The 26,934-nt window shown below is 39.4% G+C and overlaps 1 pseudogene; it reads right to left on the bottom strand.

Moving 5' to 3' along the window:
* Positions 1–22,400, bottom strand: LOC114032948 (annotated as a pseudogene).
* Positions 22,401–26,934: the final 4,534 nt, after the last annotated feature.

Genomic DNA, 26,934 nt, shown 5'->3' with positions numbered 1-26,934 from the left:
CGTTTGGGTTGGAAATCTCTCCCTCTGGGCATTGGGCACAGTCAAAGCAGCAGACAGGCTGTCCCTCCTGGGCAATTTTCCTAAATCCAGATCCACAGTTCTCAGTGCACACAGCCTGGAGGGTCTAGGAAGTAACAAGCAAAGAAAATGCTTCAGGGTCTGGCTCTGTTCTTGCAGAGTGGAAGTTTTGCTGCTACATAAGGGTTAATGATTCTGGTTGAGAGTGGTAAAAAAATGTTCTTGATATGATTCTTATAGAAACAGTCATTTTTTTATTCATCATTTGGTACCTTTCTCTGATGACAAAGATGTTTTTTAAAATTATATTCTTGGCACCTAGCACAGGGAAATTACATAGTGCACAATTAACAAACATTTATTGAAGAGCCAAGTGGCCAAGTACAAGCAGCAACTCAGTTGAACACCCCCAACACTTTCCTCTAAACATCTTTAAAATAATTCCTCAAATCAAATTCTATAGCAGCAGAGCCAACAAAAGGTTGGGGTGAGACGTTTTTTCAAACCAAAGACAACAGAAGAGGTCTATGATTCTGGCATAGAGGTCAGCCCAGGGCACAGTGCATGCCATGGCAATACCAGTAGTGGGCCTTGGAGACAGCTGCAACAGTGGCATCAGGAGCTACAGTTGCTTTCAGCCCACGGATCATAGTGGGGGGGGTCATACATCTGGTCAGAAAGAGATAAGAGGAGAATCTTTTGGGACACTGGGTGCAGTGACTTATATGAAGTTCTGAGTCACAGTTTCAGGATAATGAGGAACACTAGCACTTGTGGCTACATGGGAGTAGGGACCCTTAGAACAGTTTTAAAATGGAAAAGAGTGCCTGTGGTCCCTCCCAAAAGAGAAGGAACCCTGGCCTCTGTGCCAAGGAAAAAAATACTCTAGAGCTTGTAGTTGCAGGAGAAGAGGTGAACTGGCCACATTTCCAGGGCCAAGAATAGAAAAATTGTATCTGCAGTGGAACAAGGTCCATTTCATGGTAAAGACCAGAGCATAGACCTGGATAACAGTGATTGCACCTCTCATTGGACATACTACCTTGGAAGTACTAAAAACATATACCTTCCGAAAACAGCAGCATGAAAAATCTAAAATTTGAAACAGTTCCCTCCCCAACTCCATCTCAGATGCAGAGCCCAACTTAATTATGAAATCAAGAAACAGCCTTAGAATATGAGCAAACAACAAAAAAGGACCTGCTTATTAAAAGATACTATAGTGATAAAGATCAAGACACAAACTTATAAGAAGATAACAAAATCAAAAGAGCTAGAAGCAAAAACTCAAAAAAACATTTTGAATTGTACATAATGCCACAAGAATCCCTGAATACCTGAGTTCAAATCCTGCCTCATATTCATTAGCCATGTGATGATGAATAAATCCTTTTAGTCAATTATCAGAGTCCTAATTTCTTCACCTATAAAATGTAATACCTACCTCAAAAGGTTACTGAGGTAAAAACAATTTCCAAATCTTAAAACACCATAGAAATGTAAGCTGCTCTTAGTTAATAGACTTCAAACTTAGTAAGTTAGGAGTATGATGAGGCAGACAAAATGGCTTATCGAATGTGATTCCAGTATACATTAAAAGCAGGGTACAATATGTCTAGAAGACTTCCAAGAGGTGAAAGAAATACCTGCATCCATAGTTCAATGCAGTGAAAATAACCAAAACTGTAACCTAATGAATAATTACCCTCATGGAAGCTTCCAGGGACATTCAGCAAGTTTGAGGAAAAGAATCAATAGAATCCTAACTTAATTCTGTATTGATGCCTTCATACTCAGCCCTTCTCACTGTGATTATTTCCATTTTATCCTGTATATGTCTTGCATGAACATTATTGTCTGCATGTTGTCTCCACAATTTCATGTGCTTGAGACTATGTATTAATCTTCCTCCTCCTCTTTAGTGAGAATGTAATAATCTTTTGTAAAGTGGTGATATTGTGCAGACTGAGGAAGGGGAAAATGGGTGGACCAAATCTGTGATTTCATTATTATAGGAAATCCTAGTGAAGAAATTCCCTCAGCCTATAGAGATTGGCACCAGGTCATCAGACTTTAGAGTTGTCTCAAGCACTGAGAAATTAAATGACTTGCCCTGAGTCTCAGTCAGTTGATGTCAAAGGCTGAAATTAAACCTATGCTTTTCTGATACCTATGCCAGTTCTCTACACGCCCCCCCCCACCAGGGATGCATCAATTTTTGTTCTTATTGTGCCCTTTGAACTAATGCTAGTTGCCAAACATCCTTCTTATTTATAAATGTACTTGGTTCTTTTTATTTAAAATAATGATGATGATGATGATGATGGTGATGGTGATGATGATGATAATTTATTCCTTCATCATCCCTGCATTTGCTACTAAAAAAAAGATTAAAAAGAGATAAACAGCTGGGGTAGGAGTATGAGTTAAATGAATAAATGATGACCTAGATGGGATTAAAGTGAATGAAAACATCAAATGGCATTTAGCTTTTGTACAGACCTTCAAATCAACCCTCTTCTGATACAGCTTCTTCTCACAAATGCTGAAATCTTGCCCAAGTAGAGACTGAGGGACAAACTTTCCCACTTTCACAAGAACTTCATCATCATTAGACAGTGTCCCAAAGTTCATGATATCATATTTAGCCACAGGATTCTTTTCCTCACCCAAAACCACCTGGTCCCCAGCAGTGTTGTTAAAGGAAATATTCCTCAGAGATGAGTGAAGCTAGATGGGGAAAGAATTGAATCACTTTCTCATGTCCACAGGCAGGGAAAAACAGGACCAAGGTCAATGGTCCAGGCAGGAAACCTACAAGCAAATTCATTTATCCATTCACTCAATCATTCATTTGCTCATACAACAAACATTTTCTAAGCACATCGTCTACACAAAAAATGTTGCAGGTATTGAAGCCTCAAGGCCTGAGGGTTGTTTTTACTGTGATAGAATCAAAAGTCCTGTTTTTTGATAGGATTTAGATAAGAAGGAAACTCAAAGACTGACGGTGAATGGAACTTCTACCATCCTTCTCATGCTGCCTTGAACACATTAAATGCTTGCTTAGGCATTTGATTAGACAGCTGATGTAAAGTGCTTTGCAAACCTTAGAGTGCTTTGTGTTAGCTACTGCTGCTGCTACTACTACTACTACTACTACTACTACTACTACTTTGACTATTTTAAAAATTAAATTTTTAAAATCACATCCCAACAGTGATTATTCAATTATCCATCCATTTTGTGATGCTGAAGGTGTCCAGGTAAATGGGCAAAGGAGAATCTGGTTGAACCTTTCTCATTCTAACTCACTGATCACTCCTATTCTCCAGGGCTCACTCTGATATCAATTAGTGTCATCATTCCTGTGAGCAGTGTGCACCTTAGAGCCCATTTGACTTATATTAAGGATGAGGAGAGAACAAAAAGTTCAATAAGAGTCAATAGATGCTTATGTAGAGATTGATATGGATGAAAAGTGGTGCCTATCCAGTGATCTAAGGAGATTGTTTTTCTAGAACAGGGACCTGTGGTTCCTGAGTTCCATTTATTCCATTAATATTGACATTCTTTGCACTGACAGTGAAGATCACCACCACATGCCTGAGAACATAATCTTCAGAAGCTGCTGTGGCCAAAACCAGCATGATGCTCATTTGCTTCCGGGCTATGAGACCCTGCATGCTGAGCTAGACTGGATGGCAGATACACAGCTGGTTCCTGCTCCCACACCTGAAGCTTTTCTGGCTTTGCTGATCTGCAGTCATTTCAGTCATGTGCAACTCTTTGTGACCCTGTGGGGTTTTCTTGGCAAAGGTGCTGGATTGGTTTGCCATTTTCTTCTCCATCACATTTTCATAGATGAAGAACTGAGGCAAACAGGCCCAGGGTCACACAGATAATAAGTGTTTGAGACTGGGTCTGAACTCATGAAGATAAGTCTTCCTGATTCCAAGCCCAGTGCTTTATGTACTCTGTCAACTAGCAACATCTTACTACACCTGGAGCACTTCAATTTAGAAAGCTACATGTATGGTGAACAGGGCCACCAAGGGAGAAAATTGACACACCATATTGAAGAATTATGTCAGAACATATATGATCATGCTTCATGGTCTCAGGCTGAAATATAGGTAGAAGGAAGAAGGAAAATGATATTTTAAAAGTTATGTCAGAATGTTTATCAACACAATGACCAATCTTGATTTCAGAGGACTGACGCTAAAAATTAATATACTCCTCTTGTCAGGGTGGTGGTGGACTAATGTGGTGTAATGAGAAATACATTGTTAAATGAAGTAAGTGTGTCATTTTGTTTTGATTAACTGATTTTTTTCTAATGAGGTAATATTCTATTAGGGAAAGATCATTAGAATATAATTGTTATTTTTAAGTATCATTTTTTAAAAAAAAGAATGACAATAAGGAATTTTTAAAATTGGGTCCCAACTAACTCTAATGAGTCTTTTTATTTCGACTTGGGAAGTGAATGGGATTCTTGGGAAACATGGTTTCTGAACATTTTTTCATGGCATTTTTTGCAGAATGGTGATGCCTATGGATCTCTTCTCAGAAACATATTTCTTTGTTTTTAATTTATAATGGAAAAAATCTAAATTTCAATTAGAATTTAGTGAAAATGAAGATGTACATTTTTCCAACTCAAATTTATGGACTTTCTGAAAATTATCTATAAACCCCTTGGGAGAGTAGTGTCTAAATGTGGATTCCACATTAACAACCCATGCTCTAAAATAAAGACTCTAATTCTCCATGTAATTAAAGCTGAGGCTGCTATCATTTCTCAGAAAGATGAGTGATTTCTTGGAAGCCTGCATTTTATGTCCATCAGGGGTTGGCACTGAGAAGGGTTTCTGAATAACACCCCATTCTACAACACACAGAATGAGGAAAAGGAAGGATTAGCTTGAGAGAATGGAAGTAGTTGTTTACAAAGAGGGCAGTTCAGTTTCATCATGTTCCTGCATCTAACAATTTGATCATTGTTCCTTAAGAACCGATTTCACCTGCATTCTATGTTGGGTTCAAAGCACTCTGCTAGGCAACAGGCTTGAGAAAGTCTTTCCTGTAGTTCTGAGGGGAAGACTCAGCCCTTCAGGAAGAAAGGGTCCAAAGAAGTGCTTTGAAATCATAGGTAAGTTCTCAGTATGGTCATGTATACATAATGCCATTAGTGAACAAAAACTGAAGGCATACAAAGGAAGCCAAACTAAGAAAATAACATAAAACAAGGAATGGGCATCCATGAGCCTAGGACTTGCCAAGTAAAAGTAAGAGAAATATCAGTGCCAAGGAAAGTAGCAAACCAATAATGTCGATTTGTGAACCTGGGGATGCTAATGGACACAACGTCGAGAACAGAGGGCGTTACCTGCCATGGCTGAGGCACCAGGTACCCTTCATCTCTCACAGATCCCATTTCTGATCTTGCATGTAGCATTTCATGAAGAGCCCAGGTCACAGCATACACAGCATTGTAGAGGAAATAACTGAGGCTAGACAGGGTCATGTCAAAATAGTGCAAAGGCAGCATCTCCAAGGAAGCATTCAGTGAGCAGTCCTCTCGCTCCAGTTTGGTTGGCTCATCTGGGCACTCAAATGCTGAGACCCAGAAACTCTTAAGGAAAATGTCTCCTGGGTATTTGGTTGGGGTGACCGTCCTGAGAAATGCTTTGAAACCAGGAATCTCACTTATCTGATGTGAAAATATGAGTGACCCATAAAAAGGATAACTAAAATGACTGTAGGGTCTCATGGTGACATCCCAGTGTGATGTGATAATCCAAACTTTCCAAATTCCAAATAAAGGTGGCTGAGAATATCTCAGGATCATCGGTGAGTCTGTATCACCATGATTACCGTGGCTGATGATGCCATAATTCTGGGCATAAAATACTCCATGGATTCAGCACGACATCTCTCACTGACAGGGATCTTCTCTGTGAAGGCAACACAGGCTTTGTTTCTTCTCATCTCTTCTCTCTTGTCCCAGAGGAACTTCTCACCTCTCATGTCATCTGTGACAATTAGCCCCACCCACATCCAGCCAAAATGTAACAACAGCTGGACAATGCCCAGGTGCAGGGGGGAGTCCTGAGGGGCCATCTGGTACAGGGAAGGAAACTGGGCCTTGTCACTCAGGGCAGGATCAAATGGGCCATAGCTTAACTGGATGGGAAAGAAAGATGGGTCTCACTGGGTTCTATTAAAGTGATACTGGTGCATAGCAATAAATCTCAATATATTACCCAATCTACCGAACTTTACTAAGGGAAAAATAGTCACCCCAAAATTACATCAGGTGAAAGACCATGGCTAAAAGATAGAATACTCTGATTCCACTGGTTTTAAATCCTCGACTACCCTGAACCCCCAGTGACTTCTTTCCCAAATAGTTCAGCATTTCTCCTGACTCACTACCCTTGTTTGTGGCCCCAAAGAAATTTCCCAGGTAAAACTAACACATTATTACTATGTATTGGAATGGTGGTGGTTAACAAGTGATTCTTTCTTCAAGTAAAGTGGAATTCCTCAAGAATAGTGTTGCCAAGACCAAACTGCCTGGTGAATAAATATATGCTCACATATATGAAGCAGCTAGGTGTCACAGTGGATGGAATGCCAGTCCTAGAATTCGTAGGATCTGAGTTCATATCCAGTGTTAGACACGTAGTCTCTCTGTGTCCCTGGGCAAGTCACCTAACCATTGTCTGTCTCAACTGAAAAATGGGCATAATTTTAGCACTCAATTCCCAGGTGTGCTGTATGAATCAAATAAAATATTTCAAAATTGCTTTGCAATACTCAAAGCTTTATTTAACTGCTAATTATGACTTTAATAGTAATTGAAATAATTCCATTTGCAACATTGATGACTCATTTTGAAATAATATAATTTTTAGGAATGTAAAACTCTTTAATCACTTGGGAAAGGACAGTCTTTTAACCAATGCAGGTCAGTACTTTTCCTGCAATGTGTAGGTTTAGAATAAGCTAGAGCATTGAGAGTTAAATGATTTAGCCAAAGACACATAACCAATCCATTGCCCAGGCCCTGGCCTCACTCTCCCAGGTTTCCAGTGGACAACTGGATACTTCTCACCTCAGAATTCTAGGGTTCAGTCTGAGAAATTGGGTATGTCTTTCTTATGCTATTCCTCCTTAGTCCCTAGCAGGAGTCTCCCTGCTGTGGAGAGTTAATTAGATTTTAGAAATAATTATTTAGTAAGGTCATATAATGAGCATAGTTGACTCACGCATTCTTCCCAAGAGTTAATAAAGAGTAATGAATAACCCAAGCACTAACACTAAGAGTAATAGCTCATATAACTTGTTCAAATTCTCTGAACTTCAATTTTGGTTTTCTTTAAAATTAGAAGATTAGGTTACATTGTTTATGAAGGCTTTTCAAAGTCGAAAAAGTACATGACTACAATCTGTTCTGGAAAAAGACTATGATCTCTTCCCCACATTTCATGATGCTGTGGTGTATGGTAAACCTGAAGTTGCTTCAACGCTGCAGAGTTCAGGTGGAAAGACAAGGCCTGGCAAGAAGCCTGACTGAATTGGAATGAATGACAGAAAGTTAGCCACCAGGTAAGAAATTTTCTTGGCAATAACTCCTGAGCCCCAGTGACATTGAGATCTGGGGTAGGCAGGGTAGGAGGGCACTGCCTTTCATGCTGATGTCTTCTAAGACCTATCGAGGTATGATTTCTATTCTGGCCACAGTGCCTCAGAGAGAGTGCTGGATTTGGAGTCAGAAAGCCCTAAGTTCAAATTCTGCCTCAACACTTACCAGCTATGTAGCATCTAGGTGGCACACTGGATAGAGTGTGGGACCTGGAATCAGGAAGACAGGAGTTCAAATCTCGCTTCAGTTAGTTATTAACTGTTTCACCCTGGACAAGTCCCTTGATTTCTCCATATGTGTAATGTGGGAGAGACTCTGAGGTTGACAAGGACATGTCAGCAGAGTTCAAGTAGAAAGAAAAGGCCTAGCAAGAAGCCTGACTAAATTGGAAAGTTGGAAACCAGGTGAGGAATTTTCTTGTCCATAATAACACCTGAGCCCCACTGAACTGGGGCACAGACATTGTGATGCAGAGTAAAAGAAGGAGTAGTATGCTGGCAGTCATATCAATGATGGGTTCTATAGATATGAAATCCATTTTGGTTGCCCTGTCTCAAAGTGTTGGACTAGAAGAAGGAAAGTCCTTAGTGCAAATCCTGCCTGTACACCTAATAGCTGTGTGGTATCTCAGTGGCGTAGTCTATAGATTACTGGGCCTGGAGGCAGGAAGACTTGAGTTCAAATCTTGCCTCATTCAGTTACTAACTGTGTGACCCTAGGTAAGTCACTTAATTTCTCTCTGTTCCAGTTTTTTCTTTTTTTTCTTTGTCTCTCTCTTTTTAATTAACTAATTAATTTTTAGCTTTCAACATTCATTTCCACAAGATTTTGAGTTCCAAATTTTCTCTCCATTTCACCCCTCACCCACCCTAAGATGGTGGGCATTCTGAATACCCCTTCCCCTAATTTTCCCTCCCTTCTATCACCCCCCTCTTCTCTTATCCCCTTCCCCTTCCATTTTCCTATAGGGAAGAACGGATTTTTATAGCCCATTGCCTATATATCTTATTTCCCAGTTGCATGTAAAAACATTTTTAACATTTTTTTTTGCTTTTTGATGAGGCAGTTGGGGTTAAGTGACTTGCCCAAGGTCACACAGCTAGTAAGTGTCATGTGTCTGAGGCCAGATTTGAACTCAGGTCTTCCTGACTCCAAGGCTGGAGCTCTATCTACTGCGCCACTTAGCTGCCCCCATTTTTGACATTTTTTAAAAAAAATTTTGGGTTCCAAATTCTCTCCCTTCCTCCCTCCCCAACCACCCTCATTGAGATGGCAAGCAACTCGATACAGGTTATACATGTGTAGTCATTCAAAACACTTCCATAGTAGTCATGTTGTGAAAAACTATATTTTCCTTCATCCTATCCCACACCCCATTTATTCTATTCTCTCTTTTGACCCTGTCCCTCCTCAGAAGTGTTTGCTTCTGATTACTGCCTCCCCCAAACTGTCCTCCCTTCTATCATCCCTCCCCTCTCTTATCCCCTTCCCCCCTATTTTCCTGTAGGCTAAGATAGATTTCCATACTGAATTGAGTATGTATGTTATTCCCTCTTTAAGCCAAATCAGATCAGAATAAAATTCACTCATTCACTCTCATCTTCCTCCACTTCCCTTTCACTGTAAAAGCTTTTTCTTGTCTGTTTTATGTGACATAATTTAACCCATTTTACTTCTCCCAAACTTTTTGGGTTTCCTTTACCATGCTGTTGATTTGTTTTTCATGATTTCCTTGCATCACTTTCATTTCTCTTCCCAGTTTTTCCTCTCCTTTTCTCACTTGCTTCACAAAATCCTTTCTGAACTCTTCCATGACCTGGGACTGATTCATATTTTTCTTGGAGGCTTTGCATGTAGGAGCTTTGACTTTGCTGTCTTCTTCTGATTGTATGTTTTGATCTTCTTTGTCACCAAAGTAAGATTCTATGGTCTGGCTTTTTTGCACTGCTTGCTCATAATCCCAGCCAATTATTTGACTTTTAAACTCTATTAAGGTAGGAGTCTGCTTCCAGTGGGGACAATGTACTGTTCCAAGCTTCAGGGGTTTTGTGCAACTGTTTTCAGAGATACATCTAGGGACCTGTAAATTTTCAGCTCTTCCAAGGTGGTACGATCAAGGGCGAGGTGTTTACTCCTTTCCTGACCTGTGCTCTGGTCTATGAGTGACCACATGCACTCTTTTCTGTCTTGGAACTGTGAGAAGGGTTCCCTCTCTACCACCACAAGCTCCACCACCCAGCACTAAGACCCAGAAACAAGCACGGGAAAAGCAAGGGAATCCTGCATCAGTGCCAGCAAAGACCCTAGGCTGTGCCAGGACTGGGGCTCAGACCAAGCTCCTCTCTCACTGAGGTCTGACAGACCTTTCCTACTGACCTTCTAAGTTGTCTTTGGTGTTTGTAGATTGAGAAGTCTGGAAACCACCACAGGTGCCTGTGATTCAGTCCCCTGAGACCTGCTCCAGATTCACTGAGGCCTGGCTTTTGCCTGTGGGCCCCATGCTGAACTGTGTTCCTTTCCCAGCCTGTTGCAACAGACATTTCCAATCAACCATCCAGGTTGTCTTGGGCTGGAAATTTGTTTCACTCTGTCTTTTTGTGAGTTCTGCTGCTCTAGAATTTGTTTAGAGCCATTTTTACAGATGTTTCAAGGAGTTGGACGAGGGCTCAAGCAAGTCACTGCTTTCACTCTGCCACCTTGGCTCTGCCCCACCAACACTCTGCTCCAATTTTTTCAACTGTAAAACAGAGAATAATAATAGCACCTACCTCCCAGGGTGGTTCTATCAGATCATATTTGTTATGCCCTTAGCACAGTGTGTGGCACATATAAGGCACTTAATAAAACTTCTATCCTTTCTACCTTCCATCTTGTATAATGCTGGGAAAGTTACATCACCTCAAAGAAAGGGGAAAGAGATGGCAGGTTCAAAACTCCCTACCTGTGGCATCCTGTAGAGCTCCAGAAGGGTCCCCATCTGGACAGAAAGAGCGGATGTGGCTCCTCCAATAACAGCCATTGATTTGTCCTGTCTCTGACAATGATAATTTGGGGTCCTGGGGTCCTGTCCTGAAAGCCACCTCAGGGAGCTCTCCAAGGTCCTGGCATCACTTTGGTAGGTGTTGTAGATGTGAAATCCCAGGGTAGTGTTAGGAAGCAGCCGGGGGTCTCTGTTGATCTCCTCCACAGCAAACATCAAAGCCAGGACCTGCTGGTAATTTTTGTGTAATCACCTGCAGGGAGTAGGGAGAAGATCAGAAGCTACTAATAAGTCATTGGGACTCCATAGGCTCAAAGGAGACAAGTTCAGCCATGCTAAATTCAGACCACAGGTCACAGGCAGCTTGGTCAGTGGAATACAACACATCATTTTCACATGACCTTTACCCTTTTACTGTTGACCTATCTGAAAGTTGGAGTGATAGAGGGGCAAATTCTCCAGAATTCCTTACCTGGATGATTCCTTGGAATGCTCTCCCTGCTCAACTCCACCTCTTGGAGTCTTTGCTTTCCTTCCTGATTCCACTCAAATCTCTCCTTCTCTGTGAGGCCTTTCAAGTCCCCTCTTGGTTAGTGTCTTTCCTATGAGATTCTCTCCCATTACAATGTGTGTGATTTGGATTTACATAGTTCTTTGAATGTTGTCTCCTCCATTAGAATATAAGCTGCTTAAGTGTATGGACCACATATTTTACCTTTTTTGTATCCCCAATACTTAGCAGAGTGTCTGGTATGCAGTTAGCATTTAATAAATGATTGTTGACTGACTTCCTGAGCTGGGTCACTCAATCATTTCATTCAACAAGCGTGTACTGATCTGTTACTATGTGAAATGCACTGTACAAGAAGAGTGGTTCTTGGCCTCATTCTCACAATCTCATCTAGGAGATATACACATCAATAACCTCATTCTCAAGGAGATGGTGATAAATTCCACATTCCTAGTACTATACATACTAGCAGTTCAGGGAAGGGAGATAAACCCTTTGGCTCAGTATCTTCTCTCAAGAGGTCACTTTTATTCCTTAACAAAATCTTCCTGGGGAATGCTGAGCCATTGCAAATGTATGTCTTTTTAGCTCATGACAACCTGGTTCATTCCACAAAGTCTCTCACAATTTTATCCTTTAAGGGAAACTCTAAGAGGAACTGAGTTTAGAAGGAGGTGAAGACCAATTAAAAGAGTATTCTCATTAGATGACATCAGTTTGAGAAGGCACTAACTTCATCCTCTCATTTCTATGTTTCATGAACCACTAAAGAGATAGCAAAATTTTCTGTAGAAGGCAGTCCAATCCACAATTCTCTAAACCAAATGCGTGCCAGGCTTTATAGTGTCTTGGAGAAAGCTAACGACAGGCAATTCATCCTATCCTTCTTGTTCTGTACATTGACTTCTCAATATAGACGCACTTTTATCACCAACACTCAGTCTGGTCCATATTGCAAGCCCAGGAATTTCCCAGGCTTTCACACCAGCACCCATGGCCAGTGCCTCAAGCACCACAAGTTCCAAATCTTTCCAGCCTTTGTCACACAAAACCCTAATAGGTTCACTGTAATCTGAGGAAAAGTTGTAGCTCTAAGAACTCAAATCCAGAAAGCTTCTCTTTTCAGAAACTTCAGAACACTATGGCATGTCTGTAACTAAACACATATCATTGATGCAATCATTGGAGCCTCCCACCCTATGATCCACCTGGTTGAGGCACTTCCCCAGAGCTGACCCTGAATCCTTGCACCTTCAAAGGAGCATCCACTTGCTAAAAAGGACCTCCTTGTACAAAGTCTTTTTCTTGGTTCTCTCATGCATCCCACATCTGGAACTGGGGAAAGCATTAAAGAAGACTGAACACTGAGGTAGGAAGAATAGCCAACTTATTAGACATCACAAGTAATGATTTTGCCTTGCCATTCTCTTTGGCTTTTCTTATATCAGAGAAGAAGCACCTGGACAGACTTCTGTGAAAGGGTAGAGAAAAGGAATTGACAAAGTTCAGGAGATATCTGGATGAAGACATTGAGGTTTAATCATTGTGGGCACCTCCTCCACTAACACAGCTCATGAACTCCCTATGACTTCTACTCTTCAAGAGTTCCCTAGGGGCAGCTAGGTGGCACAGTGGATAGAGCACTGGCCTTGGAGTCAGGAGGACCTGAGTTCAAATCCGACCTCAAACGCATAACACTCACTACTTATGTGACTCTGGGCAAGCCACTTAACCCCAATTGCCTCACCAAAAAAAAATAGAAGATAATGTGAAATATCTTATTGGAAAAACAACTGACCTGGAGATTAGATACAGGAGAGATAATTTAACAATTATTGAACTACCTGAAAGTCATGATCAAAAAAAGAGCCTAGACATCATCTTTCAAGAAATTATCAAGGAAAACTGATCTGATATTCTAGAACCAGAGGGTAAAATAGGAATTGAAGGAATACACTGATTACCTCCTGAAAGAGATTCCCAAAGGAAAACTCCTAGGATTATTATAGCCAAATTCCAGAGTTGTCTGGTAAAGGAGAAAATATTGCAAGCAGCCACAAAGAAATAATTCAAGTATTGTGGAAATACAATCAGGAAAACACAAGATTTAGCAGCTTCTACATTAAGGTTTCAGAGGGCTTGGAATATGATATTACAGAGGTCAAAGGAGCTAGGATTAAAACCAAGAATCACCTACCCAGCAAAACTGAGTATAATGCTTCAGGGGGAGGAGGAATGGATATTGAATGAAATAGAGGACTTTTAAGCATTCTTGACGAAAAGACCAGAGCTGAATAGAAAATGTGACTTTCAAACTAGTAGAATCTTATTAGAAAATAATGCTATTAGTATATGCCAAATTAACAAAATTGACTATATTCTTTGACCAAAAATCTCATTGTTTGGAATATACTCAGAGAGTTTTATTTTAAAAAAGAAATAAAAGGATTGCTTCGTTTATAGCAAAATAATTTATACTTGAAAATAAAAATCCCTAGAAGCCATATAAATGCCCAGAAATATGTAATACTTACATAAATTAGAGATACTTTGATAGGACAGAGTTACCATGGTGTTGTAGAGTGGTATCAAACTTGAATAGAAATGAAAGCCACTAAACCATAAATAAGGATCCCTGCAAGTTGCATATTATCTTGGAAAATCATATCTCATCCACATATTGTTTCATTTGTCTCCTGAAAGATTTCCCAAATACATTTCATCTGGTTTGTGTGGCAATCAGGAGTCTGGGCCAAATGGGGCTTTTGAGCTATGAGTTTAACCCCTCTAGTATGGTGCATAGAAAGCTGGCTTTCAAATCAAGATAGGCTGGGTTCAGTTCTACTTGTGATACATAATGTCTGATTGATTCTGAGTATGTCAGTTAACATGGTCAGTGTATCCGGGCAATTCTCCAAAACTGTGAGGAACAGAATAGTTGTTTAGCTATACTGGTAGACTGAATTTTGTCACTGGAAGCTTCCTATGCTATTAAATTTGTGTAATATACTCCCACATGCATTCACACATATATACATAAATACACACTTATGTTTAGATATATATCTATGTATTCATGTTTGTGTATATAAATATATTGCATATATAAGAATATTAAAAGAAAATGAAGATGGACAATTATAAAAAAGCATGAAAATAGCCAAGAAAACATTATAAAACACATAAAAAGCTGAATGGGAGCAATAAAGTATACACAAAGTACAATCATAATGTAATAGAAAAGAAATGGATAAATAAGGAATGAATCTTGATAGGGACTTATGGCAACTGACTGAAAATTTCTTTTGACATTTTGGGGAAGCACTGAAATGTGATTATTTAAATATAAGCATTAATTAAATACTTCTAATTGCTGTACTGCTATTTACTATTAAATTTATCATAAAACATTGTTAGTTAAGGAAACTTTGCATAGAGGCAATTGGAAATAAATGCACTCAATTTTAGAATTTGAATCAGTTCAATGAATGAAGAGATTAATATGGAGAAGGTAAAGAAAATGACAGAAAAACACAAACCATCTTGCAGGAACAGGGAGACAAACTGGGAAGTACTGATTATTTCCTTCTAATGAGATTCTGCTTGGCCTTTTTCAGGAATACCTAGATTCAGAAAGGCAGCGTTTGGAGTTAGGAAGACCTGGATTTGAGTCCTGCCTTTGAGACATTACCATGTGCAACACCAGCTTAACTAGGAACTCTCACAGAGGCTATTGATGCTGTTACTGTATCTTTAAAAAACAACAGACTATTGAGAGACTGTCAGTTTAAGTGTATGGCTGGAGAGAATGTTACTTGCTATAGTGGAAGAGAGACTGGGTGAGGTACAGAGGGGAAGGAGATGGAGAGAACCTTTATCCTGAAAAACTTCTGATTATATCCTGTGAGGAAACATTTTATAGAGAATTTTTGAAAAACTTTAGCTACTATCTTCACAACATTGACTGGTGGTTGTGTGTTCCCAAAGCAGAGAAGACAGCGACTGCAGTGATGTGATAAAGGAGACAGGAGATTTTGAAATTATACATACATATGCATAATGTAATATATGTACATGTATACATATACATATATACACATATGAAGATAAAGTGATAAAATGAGGGAGGGAGGAATAGAGTTGAACTGCTTTGGAGAAATTATTTCACTTGTTTATTACATAAATTAAATAAATAATATTTAGTAAATTGGAGTAAGGACTCATAACAGCTTATTAATTAAGGAGAGAGGCTATAATTTTAGTAACTAGTAAGGAAATAACCAGACACACATTTGAATTACCTTAAAACTCAGGATTCTCAGAATGATCAAGGTCCCAAATTAAGGAATGCAAGTAGGTGATACAGAGGATAGAGTGCTAGGCCTGGAGCCAGGAAGACTCATCTTCCTGAATCCAAATCTGGCCTTTGATGTTTACAAGCTGTGTGACCCTGGGATATTCACTTAACCTTGTTTACCTCAGTTGTCTCATCTGTGAAATGAACTGGAGAAGAAAATGGCAAATCACCCCAGTATCTTTACCAAGAAAATTCTAAATGGGGCCATGAAGAGTCAGACATAACTCAAAGTGACTGAACAACAACCAAGTCAATGAAATACTTAAAGTGAACCACCTCCTGCCCATTGAGGCCATACAAGAACTGACCAAGCCTTAACCTTTGTTATATATCTAATGTTAATGGTTCTATTGAATTCAGATACCACCATTCTTCTAGTCACTCAGGTTTGTGATCCAAGAGTCATATACTACTCTTGATCTTCACTCTTACTCACCCATTGAATGAGTTGACAAATTGATTGTACTTCCTCAACACTTTTGGAGTCCAGGAGCAGAATATATTATGCTTCATCTGAAGTTAAAAAAGGAGGGGTGGCAATCCTGATCTCAGACAAAGAAAAAGCAAAAGTAGATCTCATAAGGAAGGAAACTATATCTTGCTAAAAGGTACCATAGACAATGAAGTAATATCAACACTAAAAATATATGTACCAAGTGGTATTGCATCCACATTTCCTAGTGGAGAAGTTCAGGGAGTTACAGGAAGAAATAGACAGCAAAAGTATACTAGTGAGAGACCTCAACCTCCCTCTCTCATAACTATAACATATTTAACCATAAAATGTATTAAGGCACAAAAACCTAACAATCCCATGCAGGAAGGCAGAAATATTAAATACATACATGCATTTAATGATGCAATAAAATTACTTGTAATAAAGAGCCATGGAAAGATAGTGTAAAAATTAATTGGAAAATAAATAATCTAATCCTAAAGAATGAGTGGGTCAAACAACAAATCATAGAAACAATCAACAACTTCATCCCAGAGAATGACAATAATGAGACAACATAGCAAAACTTATGGGATGCAGTAAAAGCAGTTCTTAGGGGAAATTTTATATCTCTCAATGCTTACATGAATAAAATTGAGAAAGAGGAGATCAATGAATTGGGCATACAACTAAAAAAAACTAGAAAAAGGACAAATTAAAAACCCTCAATTAAATGCCAAATTAGAAATATTGAAAACCAAAAGAGAAATTAAGAAAACTATTGAGCTAATAAATAAAAGAGTTGGTTTTATGGAAAAAAATAAATAAATAAACCTTTGGTTGATTAAAAAAAAAAGAAAGAAGAAAACTAGATTTCCTGTGTCAAAAATGAAAAGTATGAATTCACCGCCAATGAACAGGAAATTAACAATAATTAGGCGCTATTTTGCCAAACTACATGCCAATAAATCTGACAATCTTAGTGAAATGGAAGAATACTTATAAAATACAAATTGCCCAGATTAGCAGAAGAGGAAATAAAATACTTAAATAACTTCATTTCAGGAAAAGAAAATGAACAAGCCATCAATGAACTCCCTAAGAAAAAAATCGCCACAGCCAGATGAATTTAAGAATGAATTCTACCAAACATTTAAAGAACAATTAATTCCAATACTATATAAACTATATGGGAAAATAGGTGAAAAAGAAGTCCTACCAAATTCTTTTCTTGATAAATATATGGTGCTGATACATAAATCAGGAAGGGCCAAGACAGAGAAAGAAAATAGTAGACCAACACCCTAATGAATATAGATCCAAAAATTTGAATAAAATATTAGCAAAGAGATTACAGCAAATAACAATGAAGATAATACACTATGACAAGGTGGGATTTATATCAGGAATCTAGGGCTTTTATGGAGAATGGAAGAATTTATGATTGAACAAGATAAAGAGAACATTATAACATGCAAAAGGGATAGTTTTGATTACAATAAATTGAAAAGTTTTTGTACAAACAAAGCCAATGTAATCAAGATTAGAAGAGAGGCAAAAAGCTGGGAAACAATTATTACAACCAGTGTCTCTGAGAAAGGCCACATTTCTAAAATATATGGAGAAGTGAGTTAAATTTATAAGAATGCAAGTCATTCCCCAATTGATAAATGGTCAAAGAAAATGAACAGGGATTTTTCAGATGAAGAAATTAAAGCTATCTATAGTCACATGAAAAAATGCTCTAAATCACTATTGATTAGAGAAATGCAAATTAAAACAGCTCTGAAGTATCACATCTCACCTATCAGGGTAGCTAACATGACAAAACAGGAAAAGGATAAATGTGGGAGAAGATGTGGGGAAACTGGAACACTGATGCATTGCTGTTGGAGTTGTGAACTGATTCAACCATTGTGGAGGGCAATTTGGAACTATGCCCAAAGGGCTATAAAAATGTGCATATCCTTTGACCCAGCAATAGCACTTCTAGGGCTGTATCCCAAAGAGATCATACAAATGGGAAAAGGACCCACATATACAAAAATATTTATAACAGTTCTTTGTGTGGTGGCTAAGAATTAGAAATTGAGGGGATGCCCATCAATTGGGGAATGACTGGGCAAGTTGTGGTATATGAACGTAATGGAATACTATTGTGTTGTAAGAAAGGATGAACAGGCAGACTTCAGAAAAACCTGGAAAGACTTACATGAACTGATGCTGAGTACGGTAAGCAGAACCAGGAGAACATTGTACAGAGTAACAGCCACATTGTTAGATGACTAACTTTGGTAGACTTAGCTCTTCTCAGCAATGTAAGGATCTAAGACATCTCTAAAAGACTCATGATGAAAAATGCTGTCCACATCCAGAAAAAGAACTATGGAGTCTGAATGCAGATCCATGCATATTATTTGTGCTCTCTCTCTCTCTCTTTTTCTTCTTTCTTGTGGTTTCTCCCATTGGTTTTAATTCTTCTTTGCAACATGACTAATGTGAAAATATATTTAATATGAATGTACATGTAGAACCTATATCAAATTGCATATCATCTTGGGGAGTGGGGAGGTTAGGGAGGGAGCGAAAATTTAGAAGTCAAAATCTTATGTAAGTGAATGTTGAAAACTAAAAATTAGTTAATTAGTTTTTTAAAAGAATCCTGTGGCTAGATATATCATGAGCTTTGGGGCATTATCTAATTGAGATGCATTTCTACCAAAAGTGAGACAATTTGCCCCCCCAGTCTTTGCTTGGTCAAGATTTCACCATTTGTCAAGAGAAGATATATTAAAACTGGATTGATTTGAAGATCTGTATAAAAACTAAATGCCACTTTATGTTTCCAGCCACTTTAATCCCATTTAAGTCATCATTCATTCATTCAACCCAAGCCAATCCATCCCCATCTGTTTATCTCTTTGTCTTCCCAGCATTTGCTGGAAATACAAAGGAACAAATTATTATTACCATTATTATTTCAAAATAAAAATGAACCAATTATATTTGTAAATAAGATGAATATTTGGCAACTACCATTACCCCAAAGGGCGAAATAACAGCAACAATTGAGGCAGTCATGGGGGAGAGGACAGAGAGCTGGCATAGGTATCAGAAAAAGATGAGGTCACTTTCTGCCCCTGACATAGACTGGCTCTGAGACTCCAGGCAAGTCATTTAATTTCTCATTGTTCCAGGCAACTCCAAGTCTGCTCATCGCAGGACAAGCTCTATAGGCTGAGGGAATTTCTTCACTAGGATTTCCTATAATAATGAAATCACAGATTTAGTTCATCCATTTTCCCCTTCTTCAATCTGAACAATATTACTGTTACAGAAAGGATACAAAAGATTAGTACATTCTCACTGAAGAGGAGGAAGAGAATTAGTATACAGTCTCTATCACATGAAATTGTGGAGACAACATGCAAACAATCATGAATGTATCAGACATATGCAGGATAAAATGGAAATAATCACAGTGAGAAGGCCTGAGATTGAAGGCATCAATGAAGATTAAATCACTGATTGAATTGATTTGTTTCCTTAAATTGGCTGAATGATCCTGAAAGCTTCTTTGAGGCTAATTATTCATTCGGTGACAGGTTTGGTTATCTTCACTGCACTGATCTATGGATGGAAGTATTTCATTCAAATCTTGGAAGCCTTCTACCTATATTGTGTCTTGCTCTTAACGTGGATTGGGGTCACACTCAGTAAACCATTTTGTCTGCCTCATCATGCTCTTAACTTACTAAGCTTGAAGTCCATTAAAATGACAGCAGCTAATATTATGATGGTGTTTAAAGATTTGGAAACTGTCACTTTATCTAATATACCAACTAGCTGTTCCCTAATAAAAACATGGTCAATAACTATTTACTAAGCAACTACCATGTACATTGGGGTATCTGGATAAAGGGCTGGGTCTGGAGTCAGTTAGACCTGAGTACAAATTCAGCCTCACTTATTTGTGACCCAGGGCAAGTCATGTGACCACTTTTCACCTTAATCCATTGAGAAGGAAATAGCAAACTACTCCAGGATCCTTGTCAAGAAAACCTCATATACCATATGGTCTACAGGGCCACAAAGAAGTGGACGTAACTCAACAACAACCAGAAGAAGAACAACCACCATGTACCAGGCACTGTGCTAAGCAGTAGCAATATAAAAAGAACCAAAAGTCAACCCTGCCCTAAAGGAGTTCACAATATAATGGAAGTGACCCCCTCCCAACATTTTTTTTCTTTCTTGTGGTTTTTCCTTTTGGTTCTAATATTTCTTGACATAAATGATGTGGAAATATGTTTAATATAATTGTACATTATGGCCTATATCAGATTGCATGCCATCTTGGGGAGGGGCAGGGGAAAGAGTGGGAGAAAATTTAAAACTCAAAATCTTGTAAAGGTGAATGTTGAAAACTATGAATAAATAAATAAATATTTCAGAAAAAATACATGCATTTCTGAATTTTGTTGACCGAAATATAACTTTCCAGAGCCACAGGTAACTCACTAAATATAAATGAGTGGCTGCTTGGCATCAGTAGAAGATTTTTCCACCATGAGTTCCTTATTTCATTGAAATCACATGCCAGAACAATGATTTGTCATTTTCCAATGAAGCCTGATTCTCTAAAAACACACACACACACACACACACACACACACACACACACACACACACACAACCAGAACCCAAAGCCATGTCCCAGTATCATTAGTCTACAGTGACCTCACAGTAACACTGGCCTGGGGAAGTGGCCCCAAAGAGGTATTCATGACTTTCTTAACTCAGACTCCTCTTTCTGAGAGCGCATTGTGATTGATCTGTAAAGGTATCTGCACAGAAGGTTGAAACCTGCTGTATCCTTATGCATTTTCCCATCAAGTACAGACCAGAAAAGCCCTGTTCTCCTTCAACACAAAGCTTCAAACCATGCCCAGACCATCAGTGCAAAGGAGGACAAGATTCAATGAAAAAATCAGGCGCTGACAACTAGCAGAGCAGAAGGTAAGTGAGGCAATTCTGTGGCAAGTTGCAAGTCCACAGAAGGAGAAAACACAAAGCTCATCAAATCTTTGAAAAGTTAGAAGACAGATTTCAGAAACAAGTTCATGAAGCCAAAGCTAGAAAGTACCTAAGAGATCATCTCCTCTAATTCCTTCATTTAATCTTAATAGTTGTAATGTATGTGACCTTTTCAGCATTTTGTACATAATTTCTCATTTCATCTTCACAACAATCTAGGAGTTAGGCACTATTATTATCTCCATTTTATAGAGGAGGAAACTGAGGCTGAGAAAGAGATAGTGCTATGATTAGGATAACACAAGCCCTAAGTATCCAAAGCAGAATTTGAACTCAGGTCTTCCTGACTCCAAGTCTAGCATTCTATCCGTTCACTATGCCTCTTCCTCTCCGATGAGGAAGCTAATGTCTAGGAAGGTGAAGTACTTGGTCAAAATCACCCAAGTAATGAGGATCAGAGACACATTTTGAGTCTGGGTCCTCTGATTTTTGAGTCAGCATGCTTCCCAAAGTGACCTCCTTAGAATAGACTTGGACCATCCATCCCTGATGCTCCTATTTGCTGTGACCCAGGGAAGAATCTTGGGTAGAAAACTATTTGGGGAATATAAATGACAAGAAAACTAGTTGCAATGCCCAATAACCCTAGTTGTGTCTATATAGCACACATGGACCCAGCCCATCTTATAAGTATCATTGATGACAAAGAAGAATCTGACGGGACAATCAATCCACCCTGATTAGTGCAGAATTCTGCAAACTGCATTCTCTAATGACTTGGGAGAGAAGCCTCATTCATTTCATTTTCTTAAGGGAAAGAAGTCACATATCTCCACTATTGCTCACCCTCACCTGTTGTTACAGCCTGCATTTATTCAGTATCTTTTGAGCAGCATGGTATCCTGGAAAGGGCACTGGTCTCACTATCAGAAAGGCCTCTCTGGCCAGACTCCCTTGTAGGTTCAGTTTCCTCTTCCATAAAATATGTGTTATAATGAGCAGGCTCCCTGACCCACAGAAAGGCTCTCAAGCCTAGGCCAACATTGTCTACAGATTTTAAGGGTAGATAAAAAGATGAGAGAGATGCAAGGAGAGTCACAGACAAGAGGACAGGGAAAGTCCCTAGGAGCTGGGGACTGAATACCCAGGCTTGCTCAGCTATTTCCTAAGATGAAAGCCCAGGCACCTCTTCACTTACTGGTGTGGATTACAGGCCTTGTGTGGATGCTCAGCTCCTGTAAAATTCTTCACTGCCATCAAGAATAGGGGGAAAAATCCACTAATGACCAGGTCTCCATCTCTGTGAACTCATGGGCAGATTTGGTCAAAGCAGGGGTACTTTTCTTCCCAGGCTAAAGAAGAAGGTATGTTGAGGAGGAAAAAGAGGGATATCAGAAGCGACATTGGAGCCTGTGTCCTGAGCAGTGTACCCAACTTTGAGCCTGTGAGCAGACAGGGTGTCTACAGCCACTACCTGAGTCACATTTTAATGGGAAAGTCTTTTTTTGTCTGATGGATGCCTTCCCTGGACAGATTCCCAGACACTGGTCTGTTTCTGGCACAGGAGCAAACACAGCAGATGTCCAGCTCCTGTCCAGGAGCTGAGCTGCAGGAACCAGGTGCCATTTATAATCCTAGTAAAGATGGGAAGGGCTATGGTCCCTAGTTGGTGAAGGTGCATGTATCAAGAAGGAGCTCTAGGGAGCTTGACTGCCTGGGGCTCTGCACCTGCATCTCAGCCTCCAAGGGAAACCCAAAAGAAAAATATGTTTAGACATCATCTTCCTACTTCTCAGCAAATCCTCATGGTAATCAGGCAGCCTGTTGCCACAAGGACATTGGCTAACCTTTAGAAACTTGAGTGCAGCTGACATAGCAAAACTCCCAGGACTCAGAGAAGGGCATGAGTTGGATCAGAGGTGATCAGCCCCAATTCACTCTGAAGAGGGGAGAGTAAGCTGATGTCAGTGGGGCTGCCAGCCTCTTGCATCAGGCCCTAACATTCTATGAGTTGGGCAGCACTTGTTTTCCAACCTCAGGAACTGTAAAAACCCTTCTACAAGGCCTGTACATGAATATGCTGCTCACACTAGGCCCAAGCTCTCCCAACCTGCTGCGTTTGCAACATACTGACCTGAGTGGTGCTTGGTTGGCTTTGGCCATGCTGATAATTCTTTGGATCAATGTCCCTTTCTCTTATAGCATAGAAGATCATTGAGGTAATAGTCTTTCATTTGGGTCTTTTTATCCCCAGCACTTACGCCACTGTGTGGCATTAATAGACAATTGATTGACCTACTCTAGGCAGTTTTTCCTAGTCCCCAGTCCCAACTTTCCCACTGGTAGGGTCTTCCTCTCTTAAAGTCCCTTCAATCTAGTTATCTACTCTGTATAGACTTGACATTGACCTCGTTGTTCACATGTGTCCTTTATTAGAATGTGATCTCCTTAAAGGAAAGCATTGTGGTTGGGCTTTTCTTTACATGCCTTGGGCTTGGCTGGCACAGTGTAAGTACTATATTGGCACGTAGTAAGCTTGTACTTGTAGACTGTTTCATTTTTGCCCTTGTATCTCCGGTGGCTATCCCAGTGCCTGGCAGATTGAATGATTATTGGGTTGGACCCAGTGAGTGCTGAGTTACCTTTTAACTCTAAAATTATGTGATTCTGTGATTTCCAGGAGCCACAATATAGGAAGGATAGTGATAAGCTAAATTGTCCAGATGACAGCTGTGATGCCCAAGGACTCTGAGTTGTTTTCTCATGATAATCAACTGCCCGACATAGACATGCTGAGCCTGGAGAGGAGTTGGGTGGACATGGCCACTCAATACAAGTATTTGAAGGGCAATCACTGGAGAGGGATTCAGTTTAGTTTTCTTGAAAACAAACAGTTGTACTAAGACAAATGGATAGAAGGTGGACAGAAGCCAATGGAAATTTGATGGGAGGGAACCCTTAGTAACCATCATAATTATTCAAAATGGGTGTGGTCTGCTTCAGGTAGTAGTGGGTTCTTGCTCTTTGGAGCTGTCCCTGCAGATGCTGGACGAGCAGTATTGGGAAGAGTATAGAAGGAATTCTTGTCTTAGTCTAACTTTGACTAGATCATGTGTCCTAACTCTGAGAGATTCTGTAAAAACCAAGTCCTCAGCAAGATAAATTGTCTCTAGTCTCAGGTAGAATTCACAAATGAATCTGATTTACACACCCTTTCCAAGAAGTTTCCCCTTTTTCCCGCAGAGTAAATCTTACCATGGTCAAAAAGCTCTAAGTTTAGCAAAATCTCATAGGCAAAGAGACTTCAGAAGGCAACCACTTAGCTTTGAGTAACCACAACATAGCCTTTTGAATATGAAAGACAACCTTTGACCAGAAGGACACTCTGCAAAGGTCTCCAAAGAGTAAAATTTCACATCTATAAAATAGTAGCATTTCTTATAGAATGGTTTCTCAAACTTACAATGGGAGAAATAAGTATAACACCAACATAAACCAGCACCACAGATTTAAAACTTAGACCCAAAACAAAACATTTTACTAATCCAATGATATAAATCCAGTAGAATGCATTTCTTAATTTATCTTATGTAGAAAAGTCATTTTATCTACCAATTTTTGCATTCCATTGAGAGACCAGTATAAAGTAATGAAAAAGAAGACTTTTACTCTTTCTACTTTTATTTTTTTTAGCGTTAACTTTCTGAGGATGAAAGAGAATTTCTACAAGCTAACCACAAATTTTCAGACTTGGAAGTCTTCCTATTGTCCTGTCATCTGAATGAAATTGAAAGCTTCCTCAAACCTTTCTATAATATTCTCCTAAATCTTAGGCTTTCATTTTGGTCTATTCTAGATATATATGTATATGTATATGTAGATATATGTAGATATATATGTATAAATGACAACAATCAGAGCATTATTTTTCTAATTGAATTAAGATGGCTAGTTCTATATTCTTTCTTTGATCAAGATTGAAATTTCCAAGGTGTATAGACATTTTGTCATCTGTAAAGTAAAACTTTACCAATTCTATTTCTGAAGAGCTTACAAATTCATAGTCTATTCCAATTCCTTGGGATGACTTTGCTTCTAATTCAACTAGGCAATTAAGTTCTAAATCATTCACAACAAACACACCTAGGTGGATAATAAGCTTCAGGCTTCAGACTCAGCTTCCTGTTTGGAAGATAGAATTTTTATACTTGTTTCACTTTTATTTAACAACTAAGTATTTTCTGTCTCTCTCCAGGGAAGAGAGTATGCTATTTCTGTGAAAATTTCACAATCCTAGGTAACTGTAACCCTTAAAACCTTCTAGGATATTGCATTATGTTAAAAAAAAAATCCTCTTATCTGTCTATTTGCCTTCCTAACTTGGCCAGAATTGGGAATTAAAAGATATTCTTGTTCAGTAGTGTCAGGCTCTTTGTGAGTCCCCATCTGGGGTTTCCTTTGCACAGAAAAGTGGAGTGATTTGCCGTTTCTTGTTCAGCTCATTTTACAGAGAGAAAACTGAAGCAAACAGGGCTAAGTTACTTGGCCAGGCTCACACTGCTCCTAAGTGACTGAGACCTAATCTGAACTCATGTCTTCCTTACTTGAGGCCTATTGCCCTATCTAATACACCACCTCACTGCTCCCTAATAAAAAATATAGTCAATAACTATTTATTAAGCAGCTACCACACATATTGGGGCATCTGAATGCCTCAGTGGATAGAATGCTGGGTCTAGAATCAGGAAGACTTGAGTTCAAATCCAGCCTCACTTACTATGTGACCCAGGGCAAGTCACATAACCACTTTTTGCCTTAATCCATTGAGAAGGAAATTGCAAACTACTCCAGTATCCTTTCCAAGAAAACCTCATATACCATACGGTCCATAGGGCCACAAAGAGTTAGACATAACTCAACAACGACCACCATGTCCCAGGCATTGTGCTAAGCAGTGGTGATACAAAAAGAACCAAAAGTCAGCCCTGCCCTCAAGGAGTTCACAATATAATGGAAGAGCTCACAGCTTTGAAATTTTTGATAGAAAAATTCCCCCTCTTTCCTGCTTGTTTGTTTTAATTCATTTTCTTCCCAAAGGTTTGATCAAAAGGTCAGTAGAAATCCCTGTTTATTGGGAAGGAGAGTTTAGTGCGAGAATTGGTAGTTTAACTCTTTGGAATTTATAAGAGGTACCATTTAGTGGCCAAGATTGTCAGTCATTTAGATGGATCAACAAATACAGACTTAGACAAACTGTTCCTTCCTGAGAATTGAAGGTAATTGGGTCAGAATTGTACTTGGCAGTTACAAGAAATAGGGATTGTGGGCATGTCAATAGATATGATGGATGGCTTTAGGCTGCAGAACATTGGCTCCCAGGTCCCTGAGAAATAGGGGGAGCGCCAACAAATCTAAACAGTTATTTATTAATATGAAAATCATAAATCCCTCAGTAAACACCTGGTGCTGGTCCAAGCAATACATGTTGCTGGAGGATAAGATCATACAGGGTGCAAAGGACTGCTGTTATGCCAAGCTCAGGGCACAGCATGTTTGCTGGGTCTTAGCTCTGGGAAATAGGGTGTTTCTAAATACCTTGACAACATCTAGGGCCTTTCTGAATGCTCATTGAGTTGACCTAAGAACTGTTAACAGACAGGGGTTCAGAGGGATCTGAGAAGTCATGTGTGACCTGAGGTAGGGGGACCATGAACAGCACCAGGAGCACAATTTCTGTTCAGATGATAGCACATTAAAAAACAATAGCTGGGGGAGCCTTCAGGGCTCTGCTCCAGGTCTGTCCAGACAAGATTCAGGGTGAAGACTTTTCCTGGGGGGAACTTCAGTTGCTGCATGGGAGAGCTTGGCCACAACAAAGAAGAGGGGGGAAAGTGTGTGTGTGTGTGTGTGTGTGTGTGTGTGTGTGTGTGTGTGTGTG

The sequence above is a fragment of the Vombatus ursinus genome, unplaced genomic scaffold, assembly GCF_900497805.2.
Source record: "Vombatus ursinus unplaced genomic scaffold, bare-nosed wombat genome assembly UNPS02006130.1, whole genome shotgun sequence".
NCBI classification, from domain to species: domain Eukaryota; kingdom Metazoa; phylum Chordata; class Mammalia; order Diprotodontia; family Vombatidae; genus Vombatus; species Vombatus ursinus.
This window is presented reverse-complemented; position numbering and strand designations above follow the sequence as displayed.